The sequence below is a fragment of the Leptopilina heterotoma genome, unplaced genomic scaffold, assembly GCF_015476425.1.
Source record: "Leptopilina heterotoma isolate Lh14 unplaced genomic scaffold, ASM1547642v1 Lhet_161, whole genome shotgun sequence".
In the NCBI taxonomy this organism is placed as follows: domain Eukaryota; kingdom Metazoa; phylum Arthropoda; class Insecta; order Hymenoptera; family Figitidae; genus Leptopilina; species Leptopilina heterotoma.
The window spans coordinates 1,147,017-1,159,245 of record NW_025110876.1 but is presented as its reverse complement, the minus strand read 5'-3'; positions in this window follow the sequence as shown (position 1 = coordinate 1,159,245).

Genomic DNA, 12,229 nt, shown 5'->3' with positions numbered 1-12,229 from the left:
GGTTTTACCAAGCTTGGATTGCAAACAACCTGCAAGTTTTCTGCAAGGTTTTATCAAGCTTGGACTGCAAGCACCCTGCAATTTTTTAGCAAGCTTGTACTAAAAATTTTCTAAAATCGTTTTCTGATTTTGATGATTAAAATTCAAACAGCTTCCCCACAGAAAAATCTCCTCCCCTGAAACTTTTTATATACAGTAAAAATAAATTGAGTATTGCGAAAAATATGAAGTGGAATGGCATCAAGACAATATGTTTTTCGATGTGCCTGGTGGAGTATTGATATAGTGAATGTTTTTCAGGTCGATTGTATTAGTTGGCGTTCAACTGATAGAAACATTATTATTTTAATGCCCGTGGCTGTGTGGGCGGTGAGCTGAAAGCAGCCAATTCAATATCCATTCGGAACAGCTCTTCTCCGCTTGCCATCCACTATTCTGACAGCTAGACAAACACTGGTCTGATGTTTCAAATAACTTTTATTTATTCTTTCCTGTTTATTTAGGCTGCCGGTATCACGTTACGAAAGAGGGGCTTCCGTGTCAGTCCCTGAATCCCATTGTCATGCTGAACCATCAGAAAAGCACACCGTGAGGCGCACTTCAAAGTTCAATTAAAAACCATTTATTCCATCCGCCGGGAAATATTTGTATCCTATACACTTTTTTTGAATTTATTTTTTAAGACGTTAATATACTATTATCAGTTTCTAATTTGTAAATTAAGGAGAGTTCTTATGTGACTGTCAATCATTTTTTTTTCTTTTTGAATACGTATAGTTTCGACAGTTTTTTTTTCTTGAAAGATGAGAAGCAATCGGCTTAGAATTCGTTTCGCTTCGATAGTTTGTGAATGTCAGATTTCTGCCTCTGCCAGAAGGCGAATCACTTACTACACTTCCTTTTGGGTGTGTATAAAGTATCCCTTTTCTGTATTCATGAGAATTATGTCATTGAAAAAAATGTCTTGGGTAATTTTTCCTTAAAAATCTTTTAAAAGTAAAAATTACTAAAAAGTTTCGAGTATTCCATATCTGAATTAGAACAGTTTTCTGCTAATGAGTGTTCGGATTCGTTTTACTAATCAAACAGTTTACTGTTTACTAATTTTTACTAAATCAGCTTTTACTAATTTTTAGTAGATTATTACTAATTTGATAGTAAAGTATCCATTAACTGAAAGGGTATAAATTTAGTAGGGATGTATATTTTTGAAAGTAGAATTGAGAAAAAATATATAAAACATATATGTTTAGATTGGATTATTAAGGTGTATTTTAAAATTTCTATAAAAGATTATGTTTCCGTTCCATTGATGTCAGTTTTTTTAATTGTAATTCGTCTAGAACTTTACAGAAAGTTCAAATTAAAAACATTCAAAATGGCTGACGCAAAATGGCGATAAAAATTTAAAAAAATTTAACGGCTTTGCTAGAAAATTGTGTCTTGGGGGTTATTGGGGGTCTTTGAATCCGAATTTGATGTCAAATTTAAAAAACTGAAAATTGTGGATCCAAAATTTTAATCGAAACTTTTAAAAATTTAACAAATTCGCTTGAAAATTGTTTCTTGGAACTTTTCAGGGTCAGTAAAGCCCAAATTTAATGTTAGATTTATAAAACGATAAAAGAGCGGATCCAAATTTCGATAAAAGAAAAAGTTTAAAATAAATGATTCAAAATGGAAAACTAATATTTAAAAGTTCCGCCATTTTGAATCTTTTAAATTTTGACTTCAGATTCGTAGTCAGCGTTCTCAAAAACCCCTGATGACAGGTTTTAAATAAATCCAATTAATTTTTAACAATTTTTGAAAAAGTAGTCGCCATATTGGATCCGCCATTTTGAATTTTTGAAATCTAACCTCAGATTCTCGGGGCGCCTATACGGCGCCCTCGACCTCCACTCGTGTCACAAAAATTTATACCCTTGTTGCTTAATATACTATTACTGTTCTTACCACTTACTTTACTGTGATATAATAATGTTCACGTTTTCATAAAGTTATCAAAATTCTGAAAAAAATTATTTTTTACATATGCCCCAGTAGCACACGTAATATTACAGCAATATTGAGAACTCTGCCTTAACATTACCAATATTGCCTCAATGATGTCTATGTTTCTGGAACATTATACGTGCTACTGGAGTTTCAAAAATTGATAAATTTACCTCAGAAATTATATAATAGAAAACTTGGCAAAAATTTCTCACAGTTTAAAATAAATTATTATATATCAATACAAGATGATTTATTTTTACAAATTGTAACAGATTTTTCGATATAATTAATGTGAAAATTAAAATAAAAAATGGCAGGGGGGGGTTCAATTTTGAAACGAAGGGATGCAAATATTTCTGGAGCACACCCATTGTAGAACATGGGAAGTGAGGGTGCGATGTATTATTCCAGTAGGTATGGTATAATATTATAAAGGCCTCATAGTTATGAGCGGCGGGATATGATTGATGACAGTCGTTGCCTGTTATGAATATAATATCGATCAATCACACTATTTATGAGAAGAACGCATAGGCCCACTTTATCATGCTTCTGACGACCTAGCACTATACTCCTATATATATATACACACCTAAAACCCTCCTATAGTTAAAATCACCTTTCCAGCAGACCAATTTTTTATACCATGGAATTTCTTCTTTATCTCGCCTTTTTTTCTCGCGTGACGAATCACGTTCACTTTGCAACTTTTCGATCGTCAAAATGCGAACCGATCGACAAAATCATCTATTGGTATCATAAATTTAGCCCGCCTTTGAATGCATCGTAAAAATCAGATTGTCAAGTTTTGCTCCGCTCATCATTTATCATTGTGACAGGGCAAATCGATTTTCAAATCTTCAATTCGATTTACGACGATTTCAAAATGCAATCAATATTTAAAACAATTGATATTTAAAACAAATTATTCAGAAATTCATTTCTTTTCATTCTTTCGAAAAAGTATTTGGAATATATTTTACAGTATTTGTATGTATACCTTTTGGAAAGTTAATTAGGTTCATTCGAAAGGAGTTTTCTTGTGACAATGACAAATGCCAGTCAATATTGCAAGAAGGGACTCGTTAGGAGAAGACGATAAAGGAGTGATTAATTTCTTGACGGATCCTCTCGAACACGCCTCGTTCCATTTTAAGTGCTTCCAAAACTTCTTTTCGTCAAAAGTTTCTTCAAAAAGGACACGATCCTCTTTCCGTTAAAGGCGTGGCTGGCAAATAAATTTTAACGACTCTTAGCGCAAAATTTCCCCCGTATTCGCCATTTTGATTCGATACTTAAACTTACTTTTTTTTGTTAATTTTATTCTTATAGACGAATAAATCCAGGATGGATAAAAAAATTTCTTTACAACATTAAGATTTCAGGTGAAATAATCCTTGTTGCAGGATCTCATCTCCATACATGTTTTTTATATATAGTGAATCTATTGAAAATCATTTGCCATCTCACATTGCGAGAGACTTTCTTCACCGAACAAGTTTCTCTTCAATCGAGAGAGAGAGAGAGAGAGCGAGAGAGAGCGAGAGCGAGAGCGAGAGAGAGAGAGAGAGAGAGAGAGAGAGAGAGAGAGAGAGAGAGAGAGAGAGAGAGAGAGAGAGAGGAGGGTTTTGTATATATTTTTCGGGCTAACAAAAGGTCGTTAAAAATCCGTTAGATATGGCTGTCAGATAGACGCGGTTCCCAAAAGAGAAGCTCAAGTTGAAATCTTTTGTGCGTGATACGAATGCAATCTGGGAGCTAATCTCCGATCAGTGTCAAGAGCGGTAACGTGATCCGACACTTACGTTGATGCTGGCGAATGCAATCCCTTCAACAGTCTATAGTCTCTCTCTACTCTTGCGAACTGGATAGTAAAACTGCCAGGAAGGGGAGGATTAACAAAACTAGATTGTTTGTTGGATTGCACCAATTTCAATTTATTTTCAATTAAAGAAACTAATGTCAATTTGTTTACCTAGGGTTCACCGAGGGTAAACAAAAACAAGTTAATTAAAAGTATGTATTTTTAAACTATTTTCAAACTATAGATGATGAATAAATATCAAAAATGTTTTTAGAGAGAAAACATAAAATCTCTATGTTAATTTTTGTCGCAAGAGACAAAATTAAATTTTGATTGACCACGAATAGTTTTTTAAGACGATATTATTAAATAAATGATCATGGGAAGGTGGGAAATTAAATAAATAATGTGTATCGTCAGTAAAGCGACGTTTCGTTGGGTAAAGTTTGCCAACCTCATCAGGCTAAATTTATTAAAACAGAAAAAAAACTTAAATATTTATAAAGGTTTAAAACACTATTTTCCCCCAAAGTAATAACAATTAATAATATCCTACCTAATTCATTAAAACATGAAAACATGTTTTAATTTGACAACTTGAAAAAACTTATTTCATTAACCACTTGAGCGGCAGGGCGTCAGAATTGGCGTCAGCGTGCAAGTGACAGAAGCGGCAAAAATGCGAAAAAGGCGTCAAAATTTGACTACTATTTTCTCATTCTGTAAGGAGATTTATAATATCACAACAAAGTATTTTTCTTTCTTAAAGTGAAAGAACAGACCTGTAAGCAAAAAAAATGTTTTTTAAAATATTTAAATAAGTTTTCAAGGATCAAAGCTAACAATATTTAATAGTTTGATATTAGTGGCGTTTCAATTTCTACCACAAAAAGTCCAATTTTTCTTCACGAAATCGAAATATTTAAAAAAGCATTTTTTTGTTTAAAGATCTGCTCATTTACTTTAAAAAAGAAAAATACTTTGTTGTGATATTATAAATCTCCTTACAGAATGAGAAAATAGTAGTCAAATTTTGACGCCTTTTACGCATTTTTGCCGCTTCTGTCACTTGCACGCTGACGCCAATTCTGACGCACTGCCGCCCAAGTGGTTAAAAGGTAGACAAACTTTTGGAATTTGACTATAAATATTAATTTTCTTACTATTACTATTAACATCAGAAAATTTTATTTTGTTAATACGAATTTTTATTTGTTTTTCAATAAAGTGGAAAGGATAGTTATTATTTTTGAAAATAATTGTTATGTTTTTCAAGTTATCAAAATGGAATTTTTGGTTGGACAATGTAATCGTTCTGTCAACAAGATTGTATACAATATATATTCTTTTTTTGCAGAATTGGATGATCTGAAAAATAATTTTATTGTTATCTCTAATAAGCTTTAAGTCGAGAAAATTAATGGAATTTTCTTTTTCTACGATAAATTGCAGTTTTTGATTATAAGAGTTAAAAATATCAATAACCAAAGAAACATGTTCTTTTTTAACAGCTATAAGACTACTAAGATTGTGTACAATTGTACAATAATATTTAATATTTTAATAAATAAACAATTATTTATCTATTTTCATTATAAATATTCTTTGTGTTTATTGTAGTGCTAAAAAAATAGTGTTTTTGTTTTATTTAAAAAGAAAAAATTATTCTTTTTATCTTGTGTTCTTTAAGTGATGTTACAAAGTGCAGTTTGAATATATTTAAAAAATCTGGATATATAGTAAAAACTTTAAGTGTAATTATTAGTTCAATGTTAATAATTATATATATGTGTGTGTGTAAATATATGTATAACAAAATAAATTTATATTTTTGATCCGAGTTTAATGTTATTATATTATAAATAAATCATTTGTTCATGTAATTTTGTGTTTATTTTTGTAAAATGTTATTAAATATAGCTAAAATACAAGAAAAAAGAAAAAATTGTTTTATTAAAACAACTATATCCAGTTAATTTATCATTATGTGGAATTATAAATATATAAGAAAATCAGGTAATGTTACCAGCAATCTATATTAACCGCATATCATATAATTAAAGAAAAGGAATTGTTTATATTGAATTAATAATCCTATATTTTGTTGTTATGATTACTTTTTTGGTATTCTGACAGTTAGTTTGGTTATACAATTAATATTCCAAAAAATTTTGTGTTTATAAAACATTCTAATTATCAAGAAAACAAAGAATTTAATAAAACAAATAGGATTGCTTTGTTCAATATTAACAGTACTTTTTTCCTTGTTTGCGCATGCGCGAATTCTAAATGCTGTAGTCAGTAGTAGTTAGTATGCTCTAAAGAGGTCTTAAATTAAGACCTCTTTAACGCCTAATAGACAGCGAAAACGGTCTTATGTAGACCCTATGAGATCTTAAATCGATTCTATCACAATGTAAGTAAAACCTCTTCAGGTTCTTATAGGTTCTACATGAAGCAGGTCTTAACGGACTCTGAGTCGACTCTTAATTTCATAGGAATGTTTGAAAATTTTTTTGGTGATAAATATGTATGAAAAAACTTGTACAGAAAAACGCACAAAATAGACGAGAGACCTTTATGGCTGGTCATCCTAAGTGAAACCAGATGTGTCAAACTTTTCAGAACGAGAAAATATTTCTAAGGTTCTTGCTTATAGGAATGAAAATATTTTACTGTACATAAAATAATTTTTCTAAGAATATAGTTTTACTATATATTTATAATTTAAATATATATAAAAATCGCAATATTATAAATATTTAATATTATTACTATAATACTTATTATATTATAATTTTAATATATTATATTATCATAAACATAATATAATATTAATATTATTATATTAATTTTAAATATTATTATAAACATTAAAATCTAATTTTTAATGATCTACTGTAAACATCTTAATTTTTATCTAAACATTCAAAATATAATAATAAAATATTATTATATTACTAACAAAGCATTTTTTATACATGAAATTTATTCTTTCATTAATTTAATGTCAATTATCAATATTAAGATAAAAACTAAATTTTTTTTTTAATATTAAATTTTAGTCATTAAATGATACAATATATCACATTTTAATTCATAAAACTAAATATGTTCTTGCTCTCTAAATCTTAATTAGTAGAATTCTACTAAGAAATAGTAAAATTTTAGTAATTTTTAGTAGTTTTCATGGAAGACTTTTCCCCTTTTCAATTAGTAGAATATTACTAATTTTTAGTAACATTTTACTAATGTTTTAGTAGAATTCCACTAATTGAAAGTCACTTTTTCACTAAATGAATTAGTGAAATTGTTTTATCGACTAATAATAAAACAGTTCTACTAATTGTTAGTAGAATTCTACTAAGCAATTAGTAAAATCTACTAATAATTAGTAAAATTTCACTATTTGTTAGTAAAATTATTACTAAATCATTTGGTGGAAGACTTTTCGTCATTTCATTAGTAATTTTCTACTAATTCAGATTTAGAGAGTGGACACATTAAAATATATGTATCTTTGTGTCCCGCTTCGGAAATCCTCGAGCCGTTATTACATTGTTCGATGAGCGTCAAGAGTCGCGCCATGCCACCCTTGCGTGCAGCCAAGCGCTTGTACCTATATTGCATGAAGTACCCACACGAAGCTGTCACAAGTGCTCACACGTCATTGTGACATTGTGAGCGCCCACAGGAGTGTGAGGAACCAGTTGTCGAGGGTAACAGCTGCTCGACCCATAACCCACATACATCACCACACGTCATTGTTGGCCATGTATTATTCGATACAGGTATGTCTATGGGGACACGAGTCACGCAGCGACAGTAATAGGTAATATAGGCATATGTCACCAGTTCCTAAGAATAATTCAATACGATTTACAAGACATATCTATTGCCCCAGTCTGGATAAAAGAAAAATCCTTCCTAAAACCTCAAGATTAACCCTACTAGTTCTAAAAATTTTTATAGTGTCAGTTATCGAGTTTCTTAAAAGATTTTCAAACTGGATGATGAATAAGTACCGAAAATGTTGCACACAGAAAGTTTCTTCTTTGAAACATGCACTCAATAATTGATTGAATTCACCTTTTTTGTAAACAGGAAAAAATTTCCAACACATTTGAAAAATGGAATGAAATGCGTACGATTGCGGTTCCTCTCCTGGCGGAATTGAATGAAAATGATAAATCGTTGCCTTGGTAAGGGATAATTTAGGTGCCAATGCCAATTCCATGTGCAATCTAACATCGAGTTGAAAATTTATGAGCATTATCGATTACTTTTATTTTCTTGAATAAAGGGATAATATTTGTCAAAAGAATTGAGTAAATCTCTCTCTCTTTCTATCTAGTATTTTACTTTTCAGCCCTCGTGAATAAGATTCCAATTTGGAAGTTGTTCTTGAGAGTTTGAAAAGCATCCAGCGCGCCTCTTCATTCTTTTCGTATTTGACATGTGGGTCCCCAAAGCGGAAGATAAAACGCGATTCCATTTTCCCGCGAGCTGGCAAAGCAAACCCCTCCATTGCAGTTTTCAATATGAAACAGTGAATAATGCATGACGGTGGATCATTCTGCCATCGTTACGCAGCTCACATATTTCGCGATGTAAAACTCGTAGTTTTGAATAATGAGAAGTTGTAAGCACGATACAGGGGCCTTTGATGCCTGGAAAATCTACCCTACTTATTTCATATATCGTTCTTGATTTATTAACTGGTTTATCGTACCTTGTTTTTCAATATAAACTATGTAAAACTACCCAAGCAATCAAGTTTCAAGTTTTTTTTGTTATACATTTTTTCTTTTGATTGATTTATTCATCAGAGTTTGAAAAAAGTTGAAACATTTAATGGTGTAATATTTATTTCGTTGGAAGGTGTGGAAATTTTTCGTGGTGAACATAAAATATACAAAGATGTTTCTGATGATTCTGGACATTTATCAGACTTGACTTTAAAAAAAACGGATGATTCCCCGAAGGCTATAGTAGTTGTAATGAATGTGAGCGCGTGCAATGAATTCTCCATTTCCTTGGACTGCTAAAGTCTCATCTTAAACTTAAAACCCTATCCCGTGCCATCGCGCCAAGCAATCGCGTCTCATGTCTCGCAATGAAGATAACCATCGTCTCGTTACACCTCGCGGCAAACGTGTAAAAAGAAGGCATCGCCACCTAGTCGGATCAAGAAACCAGATAGAAAGAAGGCCAACTTAAGCCGACACTATTCGAAGCTAATAGTCAACCTGAGATTCTACGCAAACTCGTCGCTTTTTGCGCTAACCCAAAAGTAATCCTCTAATGTATTTATCTAAGAAAACGTAAAAAGGTAAAATCTCATTTACTTTCTTCTATATATATAAATAATTCAGATTGACGGAAATATAGGAGAAAATTCTATCCTTTAAGAGAAGATCAAACGCAAACGAGATTAATATGTTTATTTGAAAGAGAATCTTGCTTCTTGACGTTTCCTCTCTTCGGTTCGTTGAGGCATGCAAGATATCAAGGCCCCCCAATGATGATAGTATTGGTGAACGGTGTGCTGAACGTTAATTTGATTTTCTTCGCCGCGTTTCTGTTTCGAGGACGCGACGTCGAGCGTTACGTGTCTGTGAGAGACGGGATCAGGCAATTTATCAATCCACAAGAGCGAAAGAGAACGACTCCTGGCTGGGTGGGCAATTTAACAAGATTGATGTGAGGCCGACATGCCACAGTTTGGTGGATTACTGCCAGGTCACAAGGGAGGGGAGAAAACGTGTGAGCGACTGATTATTAGGAATCACGCAGACCGGCGGCTCAGAATCATTAAAATCACCGCGCTGACGAAGATTGCCAATGTTCGCTTATTGCCTAGAGGCATATGCCATCATTTAAACACAACCTTGCATACAACCCGAGTGTCATTAACTTCCGGATCAAGTCAAATTTATTTCGCATTAATCTGAATTACCCGTTGGGGTAATTCAGAATCACTGAACTAGATTGATCAAAAGTGCTGACACATTAGAACTTTTTTTCTTAGTTATCTCATCGTTATTAATCATTTAGTATGAAAAATCTTGAAAACTTTAGAGACAATTTTCTTTAATTCCCTTTGAAGGCTTTGTTTCCTAACAAGTAGTACAAGTTCTGCGAAAAGGATCCATCAATATCTAAAATAGCAGTTGTTTGAGTATTCGATAGTGGTTAAAGATTATGTGTACAATCATTAAACTAGTCGGCTTAAAAGTGCTGCGCTGGATCATGGACTTATTTAATTATTCATCTTCTAGTATGAAAAGCGTTTTAAAAGTAAATACTGTGACGAATATCTTGAATTCTCTTTGAGTGAGAAATTTATCTACTTCAGTAAATCATGTCTTGCCGAAGGAATCATATTAGTATCTAAAATTTAAATCGTTTTATCATTCTCAAATCTCTTAAGGATTCTGTACATTATTTATCACTAATAAATTCTGATTAAAAGTACTACTGAATCTTTGACTTATTTAGTATAAAAAAGCGGTTAAAATAAATACTATGACAATTATCTTTAATTCCTCTTGAAGTTAGAAGTTTCCTTCACAAATACTTCATTTAACGCCGATAGGATCCTTGAACATATAGTTCAAGTCCTTTGAGTATATAATACGTTTTAAAGATAATGTTCGCCATTACTATCTGATCATAGTGCTACATAATCTTGGACTCATATTTAATTATTCACCTTCTAGTATGAAAATCTTTTGAAAAGCAAATACTTTGACAATTACCTTTAAGCACCCTTAAAGGTGAAAGATCATCTCCTGCCGAAGGAATCTTAGTAACTAATTTAAGTCGTTTGATAATTTAATAATTGAGTTATTGACATGATTCTAAATATTGATTTTCAATTTTGCTAGCAGTGAAAAATTCTCGAATTGGTGATATGGTATATTAACCAAAGGAAATTTCCATCAACTATATAATATACTATATACATAGAAGCATTATACAAACATAAAAATTTATATTAAATTAATTTTGATAATGTAGTTGTTTTTATATAGTGACAGTTGAAATCCTTTTATCGAGATAATTTTGATTGAAGTCTTGCACAGGAAGTGAGATATGTTTATGTCAAATTAACAAGTAAACACTCTTCGCCTCTATATGATTATTTCCCAATTAATAGCTCGTTACCGTGAACTGATTAAAGTCGCGATTCTTTTTTTCAGGGCAACACTCAATTATGAAATTATATTGCCTCGCTGTAAATGGCATCACGTCAATTATTTGCCGAGAGTCCACATCCTGTTACAAAGAATCATGTTTGCGGCAGAAATAGATTTCTAAATAATATGGTAGACGATCGGACAAATGAATACTTTTGAAGACTAAATTATGGTTGGTGGATGATAGGTAACTCTTAAGTTAGACTCTTGTTTTTTTAATACCCTAGGCGACGTAAAATGCATCAGTGCTTGACCGGTAAGGTCGAACTGTATATTATCGACCTGAGGCGCCACCGTCGGCTATGCTATACAACTTAAACACGTTCCAGGAAATTGACGTCGATATAGGCGCCTATCGACTTTGGTTCACACTCTGTGTTGAGAAGGAAGTTTGTTGATGACTTTTTTCAACGCACTTGTTGATGGCGCTAAACGATAATACTGCCTGCTGGTGATTTGAATAATTTCCTCCTTTACAGACAAACAAACAGGAAAATACTCGCTACTTTTCTCGATAGTTGATTGATTTTCACAATCTCAGTATACCGTTATATCTCTATAATCACTTTTACAACCGATTTTCGAAAACATGTTACTCACCACCATAAACACGAAAGTTGATATTTATGTTTGTTTAGAGAGAATATGTTATTGAGAAGATTTTCCTTTTGATGGGAAATGTGATTTTACGAAGAAGATCTCTATAAAGTAGAAAGTTAATGGCTAAATCCATTCGGAGGACATTTATTCTACCTCTTCTTGCCTCACTAACAAATGCTTTAAACCTGAAAATACTAAATCCATCGGGTGAGTTACTCACAGATCGTGAGTTATTCCTATTCGTGGAAATCGTGACCCCTTCGGCGCGCTTTCAAACATGGAAACGGTTTTGTTCTGGTAAATTTACGCTCGGGTGGCATTATCTAATCCGCGATAAGTTTAATAAAAAATTTACGAGTCATTATAAATCATCCTGGCATCGTACTTGCTGTATGGGTTGGTCTCATGTTCGCGAATTGTTTATGAGTACCACAATAAAATAATAACGTATATTATAAATCTAGAAAATTTTCTCTTTTGAGCGAGGGTATTTATTTGAGAAAAATTTCATTATATATAGATAATATACAATGATGATGATGATGATGATGATTATATTGAAAATATATTTTTATTATGAAACAATTCTTTTAGAGAATTTTTTATGTTTCTTTTTTCGTTTTTG